Source organism: Bufo bufo, chromosome 6 (assembly GCF_905171765.1).
Source record: "Bufo bufo chromosome 6, aBufBuf1.1, whole genome shotgun sequence".
NCBI classification, from domain to species: Eukaryota; Metazoa; Chordata; class Amphibia; order Anura; family Bufonidae; genus Bufo; species Bufo bufo.
The window spans coordinates 12498125-12525249 of record NC_053394.1 but is presented as its reverse complement, the minus strand read 5'-3'; positions in this window follow the sequence as shown (position 1 = coordinate 12525249).

Sequence of the window (27125 nt, the reverse complement as noted above, 5' to 3'; positions counted from 1 at the left end):
ATAAACCTTGTGGTCACCACTCACTGCACTGATGTATATTGACCCCTTTATCATTTCCATGTGAAGCTACCAGGAGGATGCACTTTGATAATCTGGTGTGTACCCAGGGGCTATTGTGGACATTCAGATGTGGCATATCCTATCATTAAAATGATGGTTATTTGTACTGGAAAGAGACATAAAAGATAATAGCAGGTTGAGAGGTTGGGATTTCCTTGTTCTGGTCCTGGCGGCCGCACTTCTCAGTATTTAGTATCACATTTCAGCATGCCAACTCTCCATGTGCTGATATTATAATACATGGACGCCACTGATCGTTGTGTCTGTCATTATCATCAGAATAATTGTGGTTTGTGCAGAGGAGGAGTAAACACAGTGGGGGTCATTTGCTATAGCTTAAAGTTGCAAAGTTTGTTGTAAGTCCTGGTTTGCAGCAAAATGAGGGACTTCTTAGCTTTTTCCGACAACCTTGTAAATTTTCCCAAAAATCGATTTCAGTTCTGCAGCATTGATGGCAGAAGATGCGACAAATTTAGTTAAAAGAGTGCGTCTGGTAGTGAATTGGTTGGATCTTCCCCCAGCAGGGTTTATACTAATATGGCATGTGAAGCTCATAGTGGATATTAACTCATAGTGGATACTAGTGGATACATGGCATCCGTAGCTCCTTGTGGATACATGGTATTTGTAACTCCTCGTGGATACATGACATCTGTAGCTTCTCGTGGAAACACTGTATCTGTAGCTTCTTGTGGATACATTGGATCTGTAGCTCCTCATGGATACATTGTATCTGTAGCTCCTTGTGGATACATAGTATGTGTACCTTCTCGTGGAAACATTGTACCTGGAGCTCCTTGTGGATACATGGTATTTTTAGCTCCTCGTGGATACATTGTATCTGTAGCTCCTCAAGAATACATGGTATCTGTAGCTCCTCGTGGATACATGGTATTTGTAGCTCCTTGTGGATACATGGTATCTGTAGCTCCTTGTGAAGACATTGTTTCTGTAGATCCTTGTGGAGACATTGTATCTGTAGCTCCTTGTGGATACATGATATTTGTTGCTTCTTGTAAATACATTGTATATGTAACTCCTCGTGGATACATTGTATCTGTAGCTCCTCGTGGATACATGATATCTGTAGCTCCTTGTGGATACATGGCATCTGTAGCTTCTTGTGGATACATGGTATTTGTAGCTCCTTGTGGATACATTGTATCTGTAGCTCTTCGTGAAATCATTGTATCTGTATCCCCTTGTGGATACATGGTATTTGTAGCTTCTTGTAGATACTGTACATGGTATCTGTAGCTTCTTGTGGAAACATTGTATCTGTAGCTCCTCATGGATACATGATATCCGTAGCTCCTCGTGGATACATGGTATCTGTAGCTCCTCGTGGATACATGGTATTTGGAGCTCCTTGTGGATACATGGTATCTGTAGCTCCTTGTGAAGACATTGTTTCTGTAGCTCCTTGTAGAGACATTGTATCTGTAGCACCTTGTGGATACATTGTATTTGTAGCTTCTTGTAAATCCATTGTATCTGTAACTCCTCGTGGATACATTGTATCTGTAGCTCCTTGTGGATACATGATATCTGTAGCTCCTTGTGGATACATAGCATCTGTAGCTTCTTGTGGATACATGGTATTTGTAGCTCCTTGTGGATACATTGTATCTGTAGCTCTTCGTGGAATCATTGTATCTGTATCCCCTTGTGGATACATGGTATTTGTAGCTTTTTGTGGATACTGTACATTGTATCTGTAGCTCCCCGTGAATACATGATATCCGTAGCTCTTCATGGATACATGGTATCTGTAGTTCCTTGTGGATACATGGTATCCGTAGCTCCTTGTGGATACATGGTATTTGTAACTCCTCATGGATACATGGCATCTGTAGCTTCTCATGGAAACATTGTATCTGTAGCTTCTTGTGGATACATTGTATCTGTAGCTCCTTGTGGATACATAGTATGTGTACCTTCTCGTGGAAACATTGTACCTGGAGCTCCTTGTGGATACATGGTATTTTTAGATCCTCGTGGATACATTGTATCTGTAGCTCCTCGTGGATACATGGTATCTGTAGCTCCTTGTGGATACATGGTATTTGTAGCTCCTTGTGGATACATGGTATCTGTAGCTCCTTGTGAAACATTGTATCTGTAGCTCCTCGTGGATACATGGTATCTGTAGCTCCTTGTGGATACATGGTATTTGTAGCTCCTTGTGGATACATGGTATCTGTAGCTCCTTGTGAAGACATTGTATCTGTAGCTCCTCGTGGATACATGGTATCTGTAGCTCCTCGTGGATACATTGTATCTGTAGCTCCTTGTGGATACATGGTATTTGTAGCTCCTTGTGGATACATGGTATCTGTAGCTCCTTGTGAAGACATTGTATCTGTAGCTCCTTGTGGATACATTGTATCTGTAGCTCCTTGTGGATACATGGTATCCGTAGCTCCTTGTGGATACATGGTATTTGTGACTCCTCGTGGATACATGGCATCTATAGCTTCTCGTGGAAACATTGTATCTGTAGCTTTTTGTGGATACATTGGATCTGTAGCTCCTCATGGATACATTGTATCTGTGCAGCGTCCCACTACATGTGTTTGGGCACTGCTTAAAAGCACTTTTTACCCTAAAAACTGTATTATGTGACTTTGTACTAATTTATCTGCTAAATCCCTGTTACCAGGCAGATAAGGTGTAATTTATACATCCCACCACTAGATGGGGATAGTACTTAGGTCATATATATATATATATATATATATATATATACCTAGGTCAGGCCTAGTTAGTCAGTTGAGATTAGTGGTTGAGAATGGATCAGAGTTTAGAGCAGATCTGAGTAGATCAGATTAGATCAGTGGGAGAGAATGCAGAGTGAAGACTCCACACCACAGATTAATGAGTGGAGCCAACTTCGCTATGAGGTAGTACCAAGGTGTGAGGCGCAGAAGAGCGTTTTCCTTCTGTGGCCGGACTATACACTTGCATCTCTGACCAGTAGGAGAGAGTTTGCCTCCCTGGAATAGAAACAAGCTTCCTAAAGATTCATCGGTGATAACAGCCATTATTGAGGGCCACAGACACCTCTGCGCATGGTGGAGGACTTATAGCTTCCGGCAGCACACCATACTTCTGGGAAACAGAGTAGCTACCTGTCCCAATGTTCAGCTTGTAGGGAAAGGACAAGGTATAGGACTGAGCACATCAATAGGAATAAGGTACTCCCCAACCACAGCTCAAATCCAGCCTAATAAAGCCTAGGAACAGTGGATCTGCAGATTAACTCTAACACCATCAAGAGACTGTATTTTGTACTGCTGCAGCCAAAGTCAACCTCAGTAAAAGTTGTGAGTTGCACCTTACCACTGTCTACCTCATTATTACCACTATTGGTTGTACCACCATTAACGGTACTGGCGTCACGATAAATACCATCAAGGGACTCAGCCGCAACAAGCACCCTAAGCACCGCTAACATCAAGGGCACCTCAACCACCATCTTGGCTGATGCTTCCCTACCACAGAGCGTGCCCCGGAGGATTTCGTGCTGTCCACCTCAACACTGTGCTGCTGGCCCAGGGAGGCTATCTGCTAACCGTGAGTAAACTGATGAACTGTGTGTTATTATTTGGCCCCTCATCGGTCCACCGTGCACCTCACGTGTTGCCCCTGCGCTATTGGCTGGCTGCATCTGTAGCTCCTTGTGGATACATTGGATCTGTAGCTCCTCATGGATACATTGTATCTGGAGCTCCTTGTAGATACATGGTATTTTTAGCTCCTTGTGGATACATTGTATCTGTAGCTCCTCATGGATACATGGTATCTGTAGCTTCTTGTGGATACATGGTATCTGTAGCTTCTTGTGGATACATGGTATCTGTAGCTCCTTGTGAAGACATTGTATCTGTAGCTCCTCGTGGATACATTGTATCTTTAGCTCTTTGTGGATTCATGATATTTGTAGCTTCTTGTGGACACAGTGTACGGTATCTGTAGCTTGTCATATTCTTGGAGATTTCCAAGTTTTGTTGATATGCAGTGAAGACTGTTTGGCTGAAGATTGGATGAGACTCCTGGCACTGTCTTCTGCTGAACGTGCCAGTGACATATCGTCCCATAAATGTGAGCGGTAACTGAACGAGCAGTCACATAGTAATAACTAATAACGTGTCAGAAGGAAATGACTGGATTTCAGGCTTAGTTACAATACTGCGCAGAGGATCCCTGTGGAACAGTCACATTAATAAAGTCGTTATCCAGAATGATGTGATGTATTTAAATGGTTGTCCCGGACTAGAAAACACTGCACCTGCCCAGGAGTTATGTCCAGCCCTGAGATAAATGTAGCTGCGTTGCAATACCACACACAGTCTGTGGACAGGTATAGCGACATCATGAGTTAATGGGTCACGAGATCAGGGATCAGATCAGTTAATGGAGTTATTTATATAGTAAATATAGAGGGGAAAACAATCTGACATCACTGTCCTGACAGAAGAGCTGATCTCTGGGGATCAAAGCCCTTACAATCAGATAGATTGACAGAAACTCACTTAAAGGAACACTCTAAACAAATGTGACAAGTGTAGTGTGCCTTTTGCAGGGTCTGAGGAGGTGGAGCATGACACAGGGGATTAAATTATGCCAAAGAGAGTAGCTATGCCCCACCCACTCAGCCCCTACACTAGGCACAGCAGAATGTATCAGGTTTGCCTGGAGTGTCCATTTAATTAAATGGTGCTGTCCAAAATGGATAGCCCCTTTTCAGTGGAACTCTGCACACGATCATCTCTGCTACTCAAAAATTTTGCTTCCATTCTATTTTGCTGATAGATAGATAACAGATAGATAATAGATAGATAATAGATAGATAAAAGATAGATAGATAGATAACAGATAGATAATAGATAGATAAAAGATAGATAGATAAAAGATAGATAGATAGATAGATAGATATTAGATAAATAGATAGATAGATAGATAGATAGATAGATAGATAGATAGATAGATAGATAGATAGATAGTGTGGAGTTTCGCTCTGGTAGATAGGATAAGCAGGTGCAGTACAGAGGCAAAATACAAGTTCTTAACTCAAACTTCAGTGTTTATTCACACGTGCGGCAGTTGCACAAAACAACATGTCACTTTGCAGTCTTTGGTGTTAATTCACACACAAATGGAAAGTTCAATTTGCACAGAACACCACGTCACTTTGCAGTCTTTGGTGTTAATTCACGCACAATGGAAAGTTCATATTGCGCAAGTCACCTTGTTCTGCCCCCAGTAGTCCACAGCAGGCTTTAGGGGGCCTGTTCCCCTGCACATGGGTCTCAGTCCTCCAGTCCGGCACAAAACCTCATATCCCAACACAGAGACTCAGCTGCTGAGCCCAGCTGCATATTTAAGGACAGACAGGTGCTGCCAAAATACCTGCCTTCCCAGACAAAACCCCTCACTGTGTCACATACCCCCCTTTGTTCAACCCTGAGAGGGTGAACACACACCAGACAGTGTACCCGGGACAGGGCATCCGAGTTTCCCTGTAACCGGCCTGTCCTGTGTTCCACCGAAAACGTAAAGTTTTGTAAGGACAGAAACCATCGGGTGACCCGGGCATTTCTGTCCTTGGCATTTCTGTCCATTTGAGAGGGGAATGGTCAGTCACCAGGTGCAAATTTCTCCCCAACAAATAATAGCGGAGAGACTCGAGTGCCCACTTGATAGCCAGGCACTCTCTCTCCATTATACTGTACCGGATCTCGGCTGGGGTGAGCTTACAGCTGAGGAAGACAATGGGATGCTCCTCCCCATTGACTTCCTGAGACAGTACAGCACCGAGGCCTACTTCGGAGGTATTGGTCTGTACTATAAACTCCCTTTTAAAGTTGGGCGTCTCCAAAACCTGGGACCCGCACAGGGCCGACTTCAAAGTGGAGAAAGCCTCTTCCGCCCAATCATCCCAGTGAACCATCACTGCCTTGTGTCCCTTCAAGAGCCCTGTCAATGGCCCGGCCACCATAGCAAAGTGGGGGACAAACCTCCTATAATAGCCCACCATTCCCAGGAATGACTTTACTTGCCTAGGGGTGACAGGACAGGGCCAATTTCTTATTGCCTCTATTTTGTTCACTTGGGGTTTGATGACTCCGCGCCCAATGACATACCCCAGGTACTTAGTCTCCTCTAACCCTATCGCACATTTTTTCTGATTAGTGGTTGGTCCAGCCTTCCTAAGGGAGTCCACTACATCCTGCACTTTGGGTAGGTGACTTTCCCAGTCGGTACTGTGGATGACAATATCGTCCAGGTAAGCCGAAGCATACCGACGATGTGGACGAAGCACAATGTCCATAAGTCGCTGAAAAGTGACGGGGGCGCCATGCAGACCAAAGGGTAAGACCTTGTACTGATACAGCCCCTCAGGTGTGACGAAGGCAGTTTTCTCTTTGGCAGCCTCCGTTAAGGCGCCTGCCAGTACCCTTTCGTGAGGTCCAAAACAGAAAAGTACCGTGTTTGTCCTAACCTTTTGACTAACTTGTCGCCGAGCCTCGGGTACCCGGTATGGTTTTAACGGGACTTTTGCCTGAGGCTCAGTGACAATGTCATGCTGGATTATTGAAGTGCGTCCAGGGAGGTCCGAGAACACATCCGTGTTCCGACTAACAAACTCCCTGGCTTCCTGAGTCTGTTTAGAGGAGAGACTGTCAGCAATTTTTACGGTGGCAACCGCCTCTCTTGCATCAGACAGAGGGGCCGGTACCTCTTCTCCTAGAAAACCCGGCCGTGGGCTGTCTTTTGTACAGGTTTCCCTATCTTTCCACGGTTTGAGTTAATTCACATTAACTGGTGTACCATGTAGTTTACATCTCCAATTTTCTCGAGTACCTCATAGGGCCCCTGCCACCTAGCCAGGAACTTACTGTCCACAGTTGGCACCAGAACCAAGACCCGATCACCCGGGTTAAAGACCCGGACCCGAGCCTGCCGATTATAGACCTGACCCTGGGCTCGCTGAGCGGCCTCCATATGCTCCCTAACAAGAGGCAACACTGTCTCTATCCGATCTTGCATCTTGGTAACCTACTCAATGACACTTTTATGTGGAGTGGGTTGTTGTATCCACGCCTCTTTGGCCACGTCCAAGAGACCGTGAGGGTGTCTGCCATATAGCAGTTCGAAGGGCGAGAACCCAGAAGAGGCCTGGGGCACCTCTCACACTGCGAACATGAGATAGGGCAGAAGGAGGTCACAGTCCTTCCCATCTTTAGACACTACCCTTTTCAACATATTTTTTAATGTTTGGTTAAACCTTTCTACCAGACCGTCCGTTTGCGGATGGTAAATGGACGTTCGTAGTTGTTTTATGTGCAGCAAGTTCCCTCATTACCTTGGACATAAAAGGGGTTCCCTGCTTGGTCAGCACCTCTTTAGGTAGTCCTACTTGGGAGAATATCTCCATTAACTCCTTAGCTATGAGTTTGACCGAGGTATGTGGCAGTGGCACCGCCTTCGGGTACCGAGTGGCGTAGTCTAGGATGACTAGATGTGTTAATGCCCTCTGGCGGACTTTGGTACTGGGCCTATGAGATCCATAGCTATTCAGTCAAACGTTACCTCGATAATTAGGAGAGGTACTAGGGGACTACGGAAATGTGACTGGGGTCTAGTTATCTGGAAAGTCGGGCAAGACTTACAAAACTCTTCCACCTCTCTGAATATGCTGGGCCAGTAAAACCGCTGTAGAATACGATCCTGAGTTTTCTGCAGCCCCAGGTGACCCCCGAGGCGTGTTGGTGGGCTATATCTAACACGAGTTTGCGATAAACCTTCGGGACCACCAACTGTTCAATAGGCTCACCCCGTAGTTGGTTTACCCGATATAACATATCCTGATGAACCACAAAACAGGGAAACACTGACTCTGCCCCAGGTTGTTGTGGTTCCCCATCTACTATTAACACATTTTCCCAGGCTCGGGATAGAGTTGGGTCCCAACGTTGGGTGGTACCAAGACATTGAGGTCTGCCAATTCAGGACCCAGCGGCAAGTCCTCCACGTCTCCCACCATCACACTTAGCGGGGTTGTCTCCCACTATTCCACCGAAGTGGCGGTCACTAGTGTTGCTCTGGTGCTCTGGCCGAACACATCGGGATGCTCAGGTGCTCTACCGAGCACCCGAGTATAATGAAAGTCAATGGGAGAATCCGAGCATTAAACCAGGCACCCCCTGCTCTGAAGAGGGGAGGGTGCCTGGTTCATAGGAAAAGTTCAGAAAATGATGGATAGAGATGGCCTTGCGGTTTGCCCGGCTGTCGTTTCGCGGAGAACTTTGCCTGTTCGCGATTCGCCGAACATGCGAACATATGGAGAAATTCGCGCCCGCCATATTATTTTACATTGTGAAGAACTTTGCCCCATGACACATCCATCAGGTGGTACAGGACAGCCAATTGAGACGTTTCCGCACATGGACATACCCCCTACCATACAAATAAACCTGATCTGGCCGCCATTTTACATTCAGTGTTTTGCCAGTGTAGGGAGAGGTTGCTGTGTGGAGCAGGGACAGGCTGTTAGGGACACCAAACACTAGCTAATAGGGCCACAAAAGTCATTTTAAGCACAAGTATAGGTGTGCTATCGATAGGTGTGATACACAGAGGGGTGCGATATACTTATAATATACTTTTATAATGAGTCAAAAACACATAGATCTATATAGTGATCACCTGGAAGTCGGTGGCCTAGGGGCTAGGGGCTTACTAGGGCCATTTTTATATAGGGTAAGGTTCCGGACGGGGTCGCTCTTATCAGGGCGGGTGGTCTGTGGTTAGGCTATCAGGGCCAGAATAGCCCCCCCTGTAGGGCAATATCAGGGACAGTTCTTTGCCCAACCTGTCCTTCAATACCACATCATTATCTAGCCCAGGGATGGATGTTTTTTTGCTTTCCCTCCTGGATTCATCGATGTGCACTGGAACCCTCCTGGATTGTGGTTTCTGATTTGGTGCCGCCGAGCACTTGTTATTGCCGACCACATCTATGCTTTTTGGTTAACTTTAATAATTGAATATATTTTCATTTTGAGGGATATCTTTTCCATTCACACGTCTGCAAAATGGGTCTGCATCTGCTCTGCAATTTTGCGGAACGGGTGCAGACCCATTCATTTTCAATGTGGCCGGAATGTGCTGTCCGCATTTGCGGATCCACATTTGTGCATCCGCACTTCCGCATCTGTGCTTCCGTTTCCGCAAAAAAATAGAACATGTCCTCTTCTTGTCCGCAATTGCAGACAAGATTAGGCATTTTCCATTATAGTGCCGGCGTTGTGCGGTCCACAAATTGCGGAATGCACATTGGCGGTGTCCGTGTTTTGCATATCCGCAAAACACTTACGAACGTGTGAATGGACCCTCATAGTAAAATTATTAAAGGTTACATTTTATCTTCATGTATATTCTAATGGATTGCCTTCCTTGTACAATGTTATAATATACTTTCTAGCATAATTAGGTGAGGCCCTGCAGGTGAGCTGACCCTGTAAAACATTGTAGGTGAGGGCCTGCAGGTGAGCTCACCTTGTACAAGATTGTAGGTGAAGGCCTGCTGGTGACCTTTAAAAACATTTGGAACAAGGGCCTGCTGATCTGACCATCTAAAACATTGTGAGCGAGGGCCTGTTGCCGCTTTGGTGACTCTAGATAACCTGGGGATGATCGCACGTCCCCATGACCGCAACGATCTATTCAGATGTCTGCCCTATCATCTTTCGAAGATATTTTCAGTGCAAACCATGGTGACCACGGGTAATGGGGGAATCATGAATTTGATTCCAGAAAGGGAGCCTGAGAAACAGCTACGGCTACCACATCCAAGCATGGCAGCATGCCTGCAAATTACCTATTAGGTATAATTAGGTGAGGGCCTGCAGGTGAGCTGACCCTGTAAAAGATTTTAGGTGCGGGCCTGCAGGTGAGCTGACCCTGTAAAAGATTGTAGGTGAGGGCCTGCTGGTGAGCTGACCCTGTAAAAAATTATATGTGACGGCCTGCTGGTGAGCTGACCCTGTAAAAGATTGTAGGTGCGAGCCTGCTGGTGAGCTGACCCTGTAAAAGATTTTAGGTGCGGACCTGCTGGTGAGCTGACCCTCTAAAAGGTTGTAGGTGAGGGCCTGCAGGTGAGCTAACTCTCTAAAACATTATATGCGAGGGCCTTCAGATGAGCTAATCCTGTAAAATATTTGAGGTGCGGGCCTGCTGGTGAGCTGACCCTGTAAAAGATTTTAGGTGCGGGCCTAATGGTGAGCTGACCCTCTAAAAGGTTGTAGGCGAGGGCCTGCAGGTAAGCTAACCCTCTAAAATATTATATGCGAGGGCCTTCAGGTGAGCTAACCCTGTAAAACAATGTAGGTGAAGGCCTGCTGGTGAGCTGACCCTGTAAAATATTATATGCGAGGACCTGCTGGTGAGCTGACCCTCTAAAAAATTATATGCGAGGGCCTGCTAGTTAGCTGACCCTGTAAAACCTTATATGCGAGGGCCTGTTGGTGAGCTGACCCTCTAAAAAATTATATGCGAGGGCCTGCTGGTGAGCTGACCCTGTAAAACATTGTACGTAGGTGAAGGCCTGCTGGTGAGTTGACCCTGTAAAACATTATATGCGAGGGCCTGCTGGTGAGCTGACCCTTTAAAAAATTATATGCGAGGGCCTGCTGGTGAGTTGACCCTCTAAAAAATTATATGCGAGGGCCTGCTGGTGAGCTGACCCTGTAAAACATTATATGTGAAGGGCATATATGCGAGGGCATTATATGCGATGAATTAGCATGTATTGATATGATGGAAGAGGAGAAGGAGGATGAGAAAAGAAAGATTCAACCATATACCCTTGTTTGTGGTGGAAGGGGTGCATGGGAATACAGTGTATTCAGTACATTATAAACAACACATTTAAAGTGCCTTTATGTTCATCAGCTTTCCTCTGGTGGAGACGAGAAGTCATGGTCAATCCAGGCCTTGTTCATTTTTTTAAGAGTCAACCTGTCAGCATTTTCAGTTGACAGGCAGATACGCTTATCAGTTATAATGCCACCAGCAGCACAAAATACACGCTCAGACAAAACGCTGGTGGCAGGGCAGGCCAGCACCTCCAAGGTGTAGAGCGCCAGTTCGTGTCACGCGTCTAGCTTGGACACCCAGTAGTTGTAAGGCACTGAGGGATCATTGAGGACTCTGACACGGTCTGCTATGTACTCCTTCACCATCTTTCAAAACTTTTCCCTCCTTGTGACACTAGGCCACGCATCCGGGTGAGGGTGCTGGCGGGGTGTCATGAAACTGTCCCAGGCTTTGGAGAGTGTTGCCCTGCTTCTGTTGGAACTGCAGTGTGTTCCCCTTGTCTCCCTCCTCGGTTGGCAAAGGAACTACGGACTCTGCAGCCAGGGTTGACAGATGGAAATTTTTGGAGCAATTTTTCAACAAGGATCTTCTGGTATTGCACCGTTTTGCTCGTCCTCTCCACCAGAGGAATGAGAGATGAGAAGTTCTCTTTGTAGCGGGGGTGAGCAACCAGTAATCCGTGTTGTCTAAAATGCGTATAACGCGCAGGTCGCCGGAAATGCAGCCTAATATGAAGTCAGCCATGTGTGCCAGAGTACCAACAGGCAAGACTTCGCTGTCGTCATCAAGAGGATCACTCTCAATCTCCTCATCCTCTTCCTCCTCTTCTGCCCACCCACGCTGAACAGATGGAATTAAACTTCCATGGGTACTACCCTCTGTAGCGGAGGCAACCGTCTCCTGCTCCTCCTCCTCCTCTTCATTGTCCAATTCGCGCTGAGAAGACTAAGAGGGTGGTCTGGCTATCACTCTGTGTAATGTCTTCCCCCATTTCCACCTCTTCCACATGTAAAGCGTCCTCCTTAATTATGAGCAGCGAGCGTTTCAGTAGACACAGAAGTGGGAAGGTGACGCTGATAATAGCGTTATCACGGATCACCATCTGTGTTGATTCCTCAAAGTTTCTTAAAACCTCACAGAGGTCAGACATCCATGCCCACTCCTCACTTGTGAAGAGCGGAAGCTGACTGGAAAGGTGATGACCATGTTGCAGCTGGTATTCCACTACTGCCCTCTGCTGCTCACAAAGCCTGGCCAGCATGTGGAACGTAGAGTTTTAGCGCGTGCTCACGTCGCACAACAGCTGGTGAGCTGGCAATTTCAAGCCCTGCTGCAGAGTTGACAGACTGGCTGAAGCTGTCGATGACTTGCGGAAATGTGCACACATGCCGCGCACCTTCACCATTAGCTCAGGCAAATTGGGGTAAGTTTTGATAAACCGCTGAACCACAACACGTGGGCTAGGCATAGGATGTGTTTGAACTTGCCGAGCTCCAAGTAACGGCCATTATCAGACACAACCATGCCGGGTTGTAGGTTGAGTGGTGATACCCACAGCTCAGTCTGGTCTCTTATCCCCTGCCACAGCTCTGCGGCGGTGTGCTGTTTGTCCCCTAAGCATATCAGCTTCAGCCTGTTGCCTCTTCCCCACTGCAGTGCTACACTGCTTCCAGCTACCGGCTGATGGCTGACTGGTGCTGCACGTGGATAATTCTGAGGTGGAAGTGAAGGAGGAGGAGGAGGAGAAGTGGGGTTTGGAGCCACTAACGTAGGTGCTGGCGCAAACCCTGATCGACGTAGGGCCTTCAATCCTTGGCATCGATAGCACCTGTGCCATCCCAGGGTACAACTCGCTCCCGGCCTCTGCAACATTCACCCAGTGTGCTGTTAGGGAAATGTAGCATCCCTGGCCGAATGCACTTGTCCATGTGTCCGTGGTTAAGTGAACCTTCCCAGTAACTGCGTTGGTCAGGGCACGTGTGATGTTACAGGACACATGTTGGTGTAAGGCACACCTTGAAAAATAGTGGCGGCTGGGGACTGCATAACGAGGGACGGCTGCCGACATCAGGCTGCGGAAGGCCTCAGTGTCACCAAGCCTAAATGGCAACATTTCCAGGGTCAGTAATTTGGAAAGCTCCACATTTAGTGCTTAGGCTTGTGGGTGGATGGCGGGTATTTTTGCTTGCGTTCAAAGGCCTGGGGTAAGGACATGGTGATGGTGCTTGTGAAGGTCTAGGTGCAGGGCGGGAGGCATCCGGGCCTGCGCCTTCGAGAGGGGATTAGCCAGAATGTAACATAGGGAAAGAGGAGGCAGTGGTGTGACCCGCAGACAAAGATTGTGCTTGGATGCCATGTGGCGGATCATGCTGGTGGTGGTGAGATTGCTAGTGTTCACGCCCCGGCTCATTTTCATATGGCACAGGTTGCAAACTACTATTCTTTTGTAGTCCGCACTTTCCACAAAAAAGCGCCATACTTGGGAACATCTACCTCTTGGCAAGGGAGATTTCTGCAAGGGGGTGCTCCGTGGAACTGTTGCGGGTCCGCCTTCTCCCTCTTGCCACCCCACTTCCTCTTCCAACCTGTTGCGGTGATGAAGGTCACTCCTCCTCTGTACTGCTGTCCTTGCTCAGCTTTCCACCTTCCCAGGTTAGGTCAGTGACCTCATCGTCTACCACCTCCTCTTCCACTTCCTCACTCTGATCATTCTCCTGATTTGTTGACCTAACCACAACCTCAGTGATTGACAACTGAGTCTCAGCCTCTTCATCAACCTCTTGAGACAGTAATTGGGGTTGACTGATTGGCAACTGTGTCTCATCATCCACCTCATTAAACAGTAATTGCTGTTTCCCACCGTCATGTTCTTGTGACTCTGGATGCTCAAGAGGTTGGGAATCAGGGCACATGATCTCATGTTCCTCTTCAAGCTTGCTTGGCGAGAGGGCCAAATCAAGTAATGGCGATGAAAAGAGGTCCTCAGAATATCCAAGTGTGGAATCACTTGTTTGCCCAGACTCTCCATGGTGGGAGGAAGGAGGATCAGGGTGAGGATTGTGTTGACCAGACTCCTGGCTACTGAGACTGGACTTGGTGGAAGACAGGGTGGTGCTTAACCGACTGGAAGCATTATCTGCTGCAATCCAACCGACCACTTGCTCGCACTGGGCTGGCTGCGAGAGTTGTCCTGCGCTGCCCTGCAAACTGGGACATGAAGCTAGGTATCGTGGATGATTGTTTTTCTTGTGCTCTGGCAGCAGTCACAGTTTCTCCGCACCCACGGCCACGGCCTCTGCATGCACCATCAGCATCACGGCCACTTCCCCATCCCTTACTGCTCGCCTTCTTCATTTTAAATGTGATATATGCTTAAAAGTATGTCACACGTACAGTAGCGTAGGATTTCGAAGTGTATGCTCAAAATTTTTTACAAAGGTATTTGTGATGAGAAAACCTTATACAGGACATGTACCACAGGTAATGTCACTGTACGCAGTGTCTACGGAAAAAGTAAAATGGATGTCACTGATATTTTAGGGATGCGCACACTTTACACAGGAGATGTGGAGCGAATAATTTAACTGTCCGCTGCAGCCTATTACACGGTATTTAGCGCAGGATGCGCTAAAAATATATTTTGCTGCTGTCACACAAAATAGTCCTTAAAAGGTCTTTTGGGTCTCTGAAAATTTTTTTGTATAAAAATCTTCCTATTACACTCCCTACACTGTCTGTCCCTTCCTATGCTCAGATCTTCCTAACACTGAGCAATTTAGCGCAGGTTGCCCTACAAACATATATATAGCTGCTGTCACACACAATAGTCCTTACAAGGACTTTTTGGTCTCTGAAACGTTTTTGTACAAAAAAATATTCAATTACACTCCCTACACTCTCTGTCCCTTCATATGCTCAGCTCTCCCTGACTACGAATGACGCGTTTTGGTCAGCCAATCACTGCAAATGCCAGTAGCCAACATGGCTACTAGCATTACAGTGAGGGCAGTACTTACCTGCACGTTTATTGGCTGCGTAGCAGGCAAGTAACGTGCGGGAGGGAGACTCGAACATGGCACTCGAGCACATGAGGTACTCGAGTGCCATGTTGAAAAGGTGTTCGGCCGAGCATGCTCGATCAACACTAGTGGTCACCCCTATCGCTGGCCTTTGGTCTCAGGTTCCCAGGGTTCTGGTCTCCCCTGTGAGCAGGGCCACTCTGCTAGGGTTACCCCTGTCTCTTGGGTATCGGTAATTCTCGTAGCAGGTCACAGTGCCGGGAAGCCCGGGAAGTCTCTCCTTATTATTAGTTCATTGTGTAGATTGGTGGCGACGGCCACCTCGTGGGTCCTCCTCCCGGCAACCGTGGATAGAGACACCATAGCGGTGGGGTAGTCTTTTAAGTCTCCATGAATACACATTACCCTGACTTTCCGGCCAGTATACTCAGCGAGCCGTACCAGTGTAGCCCTTACTAGGGACTCCAGACTTCCTGAGTCCAGAAACGTCACCGCCAGAGTGTTTCCTACTTCCACCTGGCACAAGTGGTTGTTGTCTATAGTCTTTGGGGTACCGGAGGCACACAGTTTCCTGGCATATAATGAGTGGCGGTAGCCATAGTTAATGTCCATGGGCTCACCCCGACGGGGACAGTCAGCCCTTACGTGGCCAGGCTCCTGGCACCGCCAGCAGACTATCGGAGCCGGGTCTGTAGGGTGTACATCCTGGGCGGGTTTTGTTGGCACAAGTCGCTGGGCCTGGGGTGCAGATTTCTGGGGTTTGACTGCCCCCCTCCCAAAAGAACCCCCCTGTAGATTCCTGGTAGCCTCATAGCATTCCACTAGGTCGACCATCTCAAGGGCATTACCAGGAGACACCTCGCTGATCCAGTGCTGGAGAGGGTATGGCAAAGCCCTCCAGAATACATCAGCCAACAGACGGTCCAGCATAGCAGTGGAACTCAGCACATCAGGCTGCAGCCATTTTTGCAACAGGTATAATAGATGCCCCAAGAGGAAGCACTAGCGAAACGATCGTCGGGCGGCTGCTTCAGACCAGGGTCAGTAGGTATTATTGCACTTGCACTTTATATTGTGTGTGTTTTTCTTTCCCCCCCTCTCCTTTGGCAGCCTCTGCTTGTTGTGGGCTGCACCCAGACTCACACCCTTTCAATTGTTTAGAGTGTGCTTGTATACATATGCTGGGTGCTTATGTTGCTATGTGTGCCCCACCAAGCTGATACTGTCTTATTTGTGCATGGGGGGATACTAGTCCCTTATTGGTTTGGAGCTTTCTCTGTTTTTATATAATTGTCATTACACCGTAGCGTTCCCATTACGTACTGTTTTTTGTATATTTTTAACTGATATACCATATAATGTTTTTGGATATCCAATAAAGGAAATAATTAAATTATAGTGGTTCTCTGTGTGGTTGCTCTTTGAGCTGTGTAGGTGGTAATAGGTATAATAGATCATAATACTAAGGTCTCTTGGGTTCAGCCGGGTTAAACTCCCACTGATGTACCCGCTGGGCCCGGACCAACACATTCACCCCCGGTCTTGCCAGAATCTCACCCTTTACTGTCGGGTAATCGCCTGCTTGATTGTCAGCTAAGTCGAAATACACCTGCTGGGGTCCGGATGACAGGAACGGAGCGACGACCTCAGCCCATTGATCTCGGGGTAACTTCTCCCTCACGGCTACCTTTTCGAACACCGCCAGGTTTCGATGTCATCCGAGGGGGTCATCTTGGGGATCGCCGCACGGACCGCTTTCCGGGCATCGTGGACGCTCTGGGATGCTCCTGCCGTCTGTAAAACCATCACATGTTGTAACAGCAGCTGGTTTGTTTCTTGCTGCTGCTTATTAGACTCCCGCTGCTGCAGGTTAGCCTCCATGAGGGCTTTCACGACAGCTTCCATTTTGTCGAGGAACACGGGTTGTAATCTTGCTGGTTTGATGTAAGACATACAACTGTGCCTGGAAAAAAACTAAAATATTTCGGCCTTCACACCAGCCTCACTGCACTTGCCCGCATCCTTCACCAATTGTGGGGTTTTGCTCTGGTAGATAGGGTAAGCGGGCGCAGTACAGAGGCAAAATACAAGTTCTTAACTCAAACTTCAGTGTTTATTCACACTTGTGGCAGTTACACAACACAACACGTCACTTTGCAGTCTTTGGTGTTAATTTACACACAAATGGAATGTTCAATTTGCACAGAACAAAACGTCACTTTGCAGTCTTTGGTGTTAATTCACACACAATGGAAAGTTCATATTGCACAAGTCACCTTGTTGGCAGTTCTGCCTCCAGTAGTCCACAGCAGGCTTTAGGGGGCCTGTTTCCCCTGCACATGGGTCTCAGTCCTCCAGTCCGGCACAAAACCTCAGATCCCAACACAGAGACTCAGCTGCTGAGCCCAGCTGCATATTTAAGGACAGCCAGGTGCTGCCAAAACCCGGACCGGCACTTAAACTCCGGTCCGGTATTTGAAAATATCTGCCTTCCCAGACCATTCCCCTCACTGTGTCACAGATAGATAGATAGATAGATAGATAGATATGAGATAGAGATAGATAGCTCTTGTCTCTGGCCCCTGTACTCGGGTTTTGGTTCGGTCCATTTGCCGGAGCCGCCTCCACAATGTTTTCCGGTCATTACTGTGTGACTGATGTTCTACAGGTTGCGATGAGGAGGCTCCGGGGTCTGTGACGTCTGGTTGGCCGCAGGCGTCATGGCTATCACTGGGCCCAGCTTTGCTCTTTACTGCGGGAGCGTCTGTAGCTAAGCAGAGTCTCTGAATGTTTCATGGTCGCCATCATTCTCCGAGCCTAAGGACCTCCAGGAGCTATTCCTCAAGCGCAGCGCAGGTGCCGGGCATAGGACATCACTGTGTGACACCAGTAATTCCTGAATCCAGTGACCTCGGTCCATCTGAATTTTCATTATCTTCTTATTTAAAGGGACACTACACCTGGATTCATCTCACTGTGCTGCAGAGCTTAAATGAGTCTACTGCTCTCTGTCATCAGCGACTATGGGATCCCTGTACCCTACACGGATCCAGAAATCTCCCCATCCATTGCTCCAGTTGCTCTGCTAGATTTTCTTCAGGCTGGCAGCTCATGGGATGTGTCTTTTCTGCTACATCTCAGGGATGGGTCCTTTCTGCTGCATCTCGGGGTGTGTCCTTTCTGCTGCACTTCGAGAGTGACTGGGGCATGTATCTCACTCTCTGAAACTTTCACCATTTCTAACAGTAGAAATGTCTGGTAGTAGTTAAAGGATGGAACTGAGCATGTTTGACCATACCCATCTAGTTCTGTAGGTGGATGTGCACAAACTATACAGATTAAACACCAGGGGCGCCACTATAATAAAAATAAATTCTTAAAATTCGTTTTTTATGGTGATTTTGTTATGAAGTGGATATGGATCTGCCATGCCACACTGTTATATAGATCAGAAATACGCCTATAGTAGGCAACCAGTGACTTTACGTAGGACACAAACATATCAGGTGTGAATTGAGATTTAGTGTCACACAATATGTGTATGTTTATATGTATCAAGCAGTGATGAGCGAAGTTTTGAAAAATTCAATTTGGTCGATTCGCTAAACTTCAACAAGAAATTTGACTGGTAATCTGTCACAAATCGCTATAAATCAGGTATACCCGTACATCACGGTGGCTGAGGGAATGTATGGAGCGGGCTGCTGCACTGAGTCTGCTCCATATCATACAGCAGATTAGGGTGAATATGACAAGGGATCAAAAGATCCCAGGTTCTAGCCCCCTAAGGGGGGTTAAAAGTTGTCACTGTAAAAGCAAAAAATTAAAAGTTATAATCACCCCCTTTCCCAATTTTACATATAAAGATATATAAACAAAAAAAGAACATATTAGGTATTGCATCATTCGAAAATGTCTGAACTATTAAAATATTAATAGAAATTTAATTTACAGACGATTCGCCATTCAATTTTTACACCCCCAAAAATTAAATAACAGTGGTCAAAAAGTTTGATGTACTGCAAAAATGGTACCAATAAAATCTAAATTTTGTCCTACAAAAAAACAGCCCTCGTACAGCTCTGTATAAAAAATTATCGCTGTCAGAAAATGGTGATGGAAAGAAAATTTAGATTTTAGTAGCAAATAAAAAATAATAATTACGTTTTATTCAAGTTTGGTATTGCCGTATTCGTTTTGAACCCCAGAAAAAGTACGTTATGACATTTTCAGCACACAGTGAACGCCGTGGTGTGAAAACCCTGAAAACCTTGCCAGAATTGTATTTTATATTTCAATTTAAGCCCACAAAAATTTATTTTCACATTTTCCAATAAGAGACATGGTAAATAGAATGGTGCCCTTAAATAGTACAACTTATCCCCCCCCAAAAAAGGCCCTCTTGGCTATATGAATGGAAAATTAAAAAGTTTTGGCTATTGGAATATTAGGAGGAAAAAACTAAAATGCAAAACAAAAAATGGACCCGGTACTATATGCTCCGAAAACATTACAAAAAAATGAGGAATGGATCAACTATGAATGTCTCAGCAGTTATATTATAGCTATATATTACACCGCTCCTTTAATACTGAGGCACAGTAATTCTATATACAGTACAGACCAAAAGTTTGGACACACCTTCTCATTCAAAGAGTTTTCTTTATTTTCATGACTATGAAGGCATCAAAACTATGAATTAACACATGTGGAATTATATACATAACAAACAAGTGTGAAACAACTGAAAATATGTCATATTCTAGGTTCTTCAAAGTAGCCACCTTTTGCTTTGATTACTGCTTTGCACACTCTTGGCATTCTCTTGATGAGCTTCAAGAGGTAGTCCCCTGAAATGGTCTTCCAACAGTCTTGAAGGAGTTCCCAGAGATGCTTAGCACTTGTTGGCCCTTTTGCCTTCACTCTGCGGTCCAGCTCACCCCAAACCATCTCGATTGGGTTCAGGTCCGGTGACTGTGGAGGCCAGGTCATCTGGCGCAGCACCCCATCACTCTCCTTCATGGTCAAATAGCCCTTACTTTCAAAGTTTTCCCAATTTTTCGGCCGACTGACTGACCTTCATTTCTTAAAGTAATGATGGCCACTCGTTTTTCTTTACTTAGCTGCTTTTTTCTTGCCATAATACAAATTCTAACAGTCTATTCAGTAGGACTATCAGCTGCGTATCCACCTGACTTCTCCTCAACGCCACTGATGGTCCCAACCCCATTTATAAGGCAAGAAATCCCACTTATTAAACCTGACAGGGCACACCTGTGAAGTGAAAACCATTTCAGGGGACTACCTCTTGAAGCTCATCAAGAGAATGCCAAGAGTGTGCAAAGCAGTAATCAAAGCAAAAGGTGGCTACTTTGAAGAACCTAGAATATTACATATTTTCAGTTGTTTCTATGCTCTCCTACAATGTCTAAAAACTCTCCCTACAATCTCCCTGCACTGTCCCTGCAGTCTCCCTATGCTTTCCTGTACAGTGTCTAAAAACTCTCCCTACAATCTCCCTGCAGTCTCTCCGCACTGTCCCTGCAGTCTCCTTATCCAATATTCTACAATTAAAAGCTTTCAGCAACACTGTCCGTAGCGCATAAGCGCTTTACGCGTCTTTCCTTATGCTCAGCTCACAGGACAATGGTGGAGATCGCGCGGGATGAGGCTTTTATAGGGCTGTGACATCACAGGGGATGGCTATCTGCTGATTGGCTAGCTGCATGGCATTATGAGTCATATCGCGTTCATGGGCTTCTTACTTTGACTTTGTAACACGTGCAGCAATCTGATTCTTTACCATGAAGCACAAGCAATACCGGCGTTGCAGCAAATAAAATTTTTCCTAAACTTCTGATCAAATTCTGCTTCGGATGCTTCGATTCGGAATTTTATGTTTTCACTGTTTTCTTGTGGTTTTTATTTCTATGATCGTCCCAGGCAGCGATTTGGTCTTTTTAATAAATTAGTGTTATAGATTTATGTTGTGTGTTACTTGAGCTCCAGGATATTTGTATTCTTAGCCCTATTACTCAGTTTTTTCTGTAGGATCTACACCAGGAACTTTGGTTTTTATTTTGTATAAAAATAATTACGTATCAACATTTTCTCCGTTTGATATCGGAAATTCTCCAAACTGCTTGCGATGAATGCCCACAAGTCATTAATGAGCAATTTAACACACCTGTGTTTTCTGCAAAACAGACCGGCTCCATTCAGCGCACGCTGGCCGGAAGATTCTGGAAATCTGCAGCTTAATATATGTAAATGGCTAAACACTAATCCCTCTCAAATTTGGGGATTACAAGTATCATCATTACCCAAAGACAAACTACTGCCGAGCAAGCTCCAGCAGAATATGAAAGGCATAGTTTTGAAGACACTAGGGAGCAGGGATGGGGGGGGGGGGGGGGGAGGCACCAAATTAAAAACCAGGAAATGTAATAAAAATGCTCTGTTTGTCTCGAGGAGTGAATTTTGGTGATATCTGCAGATATTTTAATAGGTGATCACTAGGTACAGCCCTGCCAGGACCTTCTTCCTTAAAGCGGCTCTGTCACCCGGATCAACCCTACCGTACCATATCCTGATGACGCTGATTAGAACAACTCCATCTTACGTCTGTCGGTGGTATCGTTGCAGAGAAAAATCAACTATTAAAATTATGACACCTGAAAACCCTATAATAGTGAGGGGACACGACCACCGGCTCCCTGCACTTAATACGGACGGAGTCAGGGTCACCTAGAATCAAGCCAGCAAGGAAACACAAATAAAGGAAAAAGACTTATCTGAGGAATCAGCAGTAGCAGGCTCCAGCAGTGAACAACTCACCCAGAAAGAAGTATAAACCGCAAAGTGAGGCAGTATGGGAGGGAATATAAAGGGAGACAATTAGTGTAAATAGGTGACAGCTGGGAGAAGGAAAGACAAAGATGACAAAGTGAAACCAAAACAAAGTACTTCATGCAAGAGGTAGAGAAGAACGTCTAACAGACCTTCTCGCACAACTGGCGGTGACAATTGGCGAGCTAAGATGTTGTGCGAACGCGCCTTCGGGACATGAGTGCGGTCTAGCACTGTCAATCAAAAAGCAGGGCGGCGTGATGAAAAGCAGAGGGGCGTCGCTGGAGGGGTGCTTGAACATAACCACTCCTGGTGCTCCAATAGTTCATTTGCCTAATTTTAAAAGTTCATTTTTCTCCGCAACCATACCACCGACAGAAAGGTATAATTTTAATCAGCCTCATCAACCCTACCAGGCTATATGCCTGGTAGGTTAGGGTTGATCCAGGTGACAGAGCCACTTTAGTGATATTTCCACAGAATTACAGATCCTTGCTGACATATTCAATAGGGGTGAGTAGGCTGAGAAGAAGACCAGGAGATCAACTAGACGCCCTACAGGAAAAGACATGTACGTGAGGAAACTGGAACCCTGTGACATTTTTTGTATAGTTTTACTTTATTTCAGAGGTGGTGCTAGGGTCTCAAAAGATCCGGGGCCCAAGCCCCAATGAATATGGCCCTACTCTCTAAGTCGGCCAACCGTCCCCATCCCCCAAACACCAGCACTGAAGACATTTTACTTTACTTGCTATACAGCAGCACGTACCTCTCACATCCAGTGCCTCCAAGGTGATGTCTCCTCCATCTTCTCCATTCGGTCCGGACACTTCTCTCAGCTGCCTCGTCTCTACAGAGTGTGACGCACGGACATCTTAGCTTCCTCACTTTTCTGTACCCCCAAATACTATCCTGAAGAAAAATGAGTGCCATACAGATAATCTTCCCCATAGTAATAGTGCTCCTCATAGACCCACCAATAGTAATTCCCTTCTATAATGCCCTCATTAGTAACACTGCCCCCTACAGTGCCCCCAAAAGTGACAGTGCTGCCCAAGAATGCCCCCATTAGTAGAAGAGACCTCCAGTATTAATAACCCTCACAGAGCCCCCAGTAGAAATAAGGCCCCCTATTGTTTGACCCAGTGGTAATAAAGCTCTCTACAGACCCCTCAGTAGTAATAAGGCCCCCCATAATGCTCTTAGTAGAAATAATGCGGATCTATAAGACCCTCCTATAGAGCCCCCAGTGGTAATAAGAACACCTAATGTCCCCTGGATTTAAAATGCCCCCACAGTGCCCCCAGTATTTATATTGCCCACTACTGTTATAATGCTCGCCCTGAAGCTCCCCCAGTATTTATACTGTGCCCCCTATAGTTATATTCCTCCCTTTAATGTCCTCAGAAATTATAATTCCTCAACTCACCCCCTCAACTTTCAGTCCCATGGAAATAACATCACTCCACCCCACTGTCCCATGTAAATAACTTCTCTCCCTTCGGCCCTAACATACAGTCCCAGTTAAATAACTACAACTCCCAGCATTGCTCTGCCTCTCCCTTCACTTACCTCTCCTCATGTAGCAGACCTCACCACAGCTTCTTTCCAGGACTTCCCTTCACTGCTGAGCCGTCCTCTCCTGCACTGGTCACATGATGGTGACATCATCGCAGGTCCTTTTCAGCTACTGCATTTAGCACTGATCACATGACCTGTGATGTCACCACAGGTCCTTCAGCTCTTGCAGGGCATTAGATTCAATTGTATTGCCGTCCTGAGGACGGCAATACAGTTGGATCTACAGTATATGGCAGGCAGTACATTCGGGTCCTGGGACAAAATATCAGCCCTTGCTTTATTCCTTAATTGTATTTAATTTAAAGAGCACCTGTCAGCAGGATCAACCTTATTAAACCAGGCATGTTGTCATTTAGAGCTGATTCTGCTGATTAAAATTATACTTGTCTTGTGAAAATCGGTTGCGGCATTCCCAAGAAAAAAAGACTTTAAGTCCTCGTATAAATAAGGGATTTAATGCACTAATGGGTGTGGCCAGCACTGGAATCCTGGAGTGCACTGAGGAGCTAGGCCCCGCCCCTTGGTGAACTGATGCCCTCATTTCTATAAAGAATACAAGTCTTGTTTTCTTTGGAATGCTGCAACTGAATTTCACAAGCCAAGCATCATTTAAATCGCCAAGATCAACCCTACTCAACCATATGCCTAGTTTAATAAGGTTGATCCTGCTGACACATGCCCTTAAATGATTATTAATTTCCATAAAATTTGAACAAGCAGGGTTCTAACTTGAAGTGTGAGTCCTAATGCAAAATTTGTAACAGGGCTCTACGTTCCACGTGCTATTTATAATACCGGTGTCTTTTTATGTGGCAGATGAGCCATTGGACCCGAAAAAGCAGCACCAGACCTGGGTACAAATGGTACTGCATATAGCTGCACCCCTGAGGAGAAGAGAATTCTCAATAATTATGGTGATCACGTTCAATGATGTGCATTGATAGCCCTCATCCTGAAGTGCATCTCTATCTTGGACTTGCTGGATACAGAGTCATTTAGTGATCGCACCTGGACTGGTGTGTACTGGTCTTTACTGGTGTGTATGATCAGAGAGTCTTTAAGCCCTATGGAGGATGGAATGTATAAAATGCATAGGTTATACAACTCTATGGCACTATAATAAAGAACGCAACTCAAGAAAACAGACTAATTCCGTCCGGGTTATTTTGACACTTGGAGGTCTTCTTGAATCTTGAGGTCTTCCCTTATCGCCACCTGCAATGTAAAGTTTACAAAAGGAGAAATAAAACTGATCTCAGCTGATAAAGGACAGAAGTAAGGGGCATCACTGAACATGGCCGGGTGTACACAGGGGGTCTGTAAGCCCCGACAACTCCCAACATGCCCTGACAATAAACAGGTCTAGAAAGTATTCCTAGAACTGCTTCTATAGAAAGCTCTGCGTGTGTTTATTTTTAAAGGGGTCCTCTCACTTCAGCAAGTGGCATTTATCATGTAAAGAAAGTTAATGCAAGGCACTTACTAATGTATTGTGATTCTCCATATTGTCTCCTTTGCTGGCTGGATTCATTTTTTCATCACGTTATACACTGCTCTTTTCCATGGTTACGACCACCTTGCAATCCATCAGTGGTGGTCATGCCTGCACACTATAGAAAAAAAGCACAAGCCTCACTGGTGGCTTGCAAGCACGGCCACCGCTGCTGGATTGCAGGGTGGTCATAACCATGGAAACGAGCAGTGTATAACGTGATGAAAAAATGAATCCAGCCATCAAAGAAAGCAATATAGAGAATCACAATACATTAGTAACGGTCTTGTATTAACTTTCTCTACATGATAAATGATATTTGCTGAAGTGACTCAACCCCTTTAAGGAGGTCTCTCTGAAATTAGATCCATCTAATCTATACACCCAGTGATTAACTTGGCTGTACCTATACAGAGATATTGGGAAATCAGGACACCTGGAGTTATTTAAGGAGACAGGAAGGACCAGAAACCAGCTGGGAGAAACTCTATTAAACCAGCCATACTGCTTAACAAGGTTGATCATGCTACAAATGATACATTTCTATTGTCTGTTCTCTAAACAGCTGGAGAGATATCTGCGTTTTTATTCATATGCAGATGACCAAGTTGGAGCATGTACATATCATATACTCTATGGACTATAGCAGGGGTCTCCAAACTTTTCAACAGGAGGGCCACATTGAAGATTTTACAAGTATTCGGGGGCCGGAAAAAAAAATCAGTTATGTATTAAATTAAATGTATATATTTTACATGGATCGTTTTTGTAATCAGCATGATATGACTGAGAACAAAAGAGAAAAAACTTTAGCAAAACAACGCAAAGACACCCGTGTCCCTATCAGCGGTGTCCCCATCAGCACAAAAATGTCCCCATCAGCACAGCAATGTCCCCATCAGCACAGCAATGTCCCCATCAGCACAGCAATGTCCCCATCAGCACAGCAATGTCCCCATCAGCACAGCAATGTCCCCATCAGCACAGCAATGTCCCCATCAGCACAGCAATGTCCCCATCAGCACAGCAATGTCCCCATCAGCACAGCAATGTCAGCATCAGCACAGCAATGTCCCCATCAGCACAGCAATGTCCCCATCAGCACAGCAATGTCCCCATCAGCACAGCAATGTCCCCATCAGCACAGCAATGTCCCCATCAGCACAGCAATGTCCCCATCAGCACAGCAATGTCAGCATCAGCACAACAATGTCAGCATCAGCATAGCAATGTCAGCATCAGCACAGCAATGTCAGCATCAGCATAGCAATGTCAGCATCAGCACAGCAATGTCAGCATCAGCACAGCAATGTCAGCATCAGCACAGCAATGTCAGCATCAGCACAGCAATGTCAGCATCAGCACAGCAATGTCCCCATCAGCACAGCAATGTCCCCATCAGCCGTGTCACCCTTAAGCACAGCAATGTCCCCATCAACGATGTGACTGTCCCCATCAGAACAGCAATGTCCCCATCAGCGGAGTCCCCATTAGCAGCTGATAGGGGCCACCACTGATGGGGACACTGCTGTTGGGGACGCGGCTGATGGGGACACCATTGATGGGGACACCCGTGTCCCTATCAGCGGTGTCCCCATCAGAACAGCAATGGCCAAATCAGAACAGCAATGTCCCCATCAGAAAAGCAATATTCCCATAAAAAAAAAAAATATTCCCATCAAAAAAAACAATATTCCCATCAGAAAAACAATATTCCCATCATGGGGACACCCACTGATGGGGACGCTGCTGTTGGGGACATTGCTGTGCTGATGGGGACACCACTGATGGGGACGCTGCTGTTGGGGACATTGCTGTGCTGATGGGGACACCACTGATGGGGACACCATTGATGGGGACACCCGTGTCCCTATCAGCGTTGTCCCCATCAGCACAGCAATGTCCCCATCAGCGGTGTCCCCATCAGCACAGCAATGTCCCCATCAGCGGTGTCCCCATCAGCACAGCAATGTCCCCATCAGAACAGCAATGTCAGCATCAGCACAGCAATGTCCCCATTAATGATGTCCCCATCAGAACAGCAATGTCCCCATCAGCGGAGTCCCCATTAGCAGCTGATGGGGACACCACTGATGGGGACACTGCCTTTGGGGACGCGGTTGATGGGGACACCCGTGTCCCTATCAGTGGTGTCCCCATCAGAACAGCAATGTCCCCATCAGAATGGGGACGCTGATGGGGACATTGCTGTACTGATGGGGACACCATTGATGGGGACA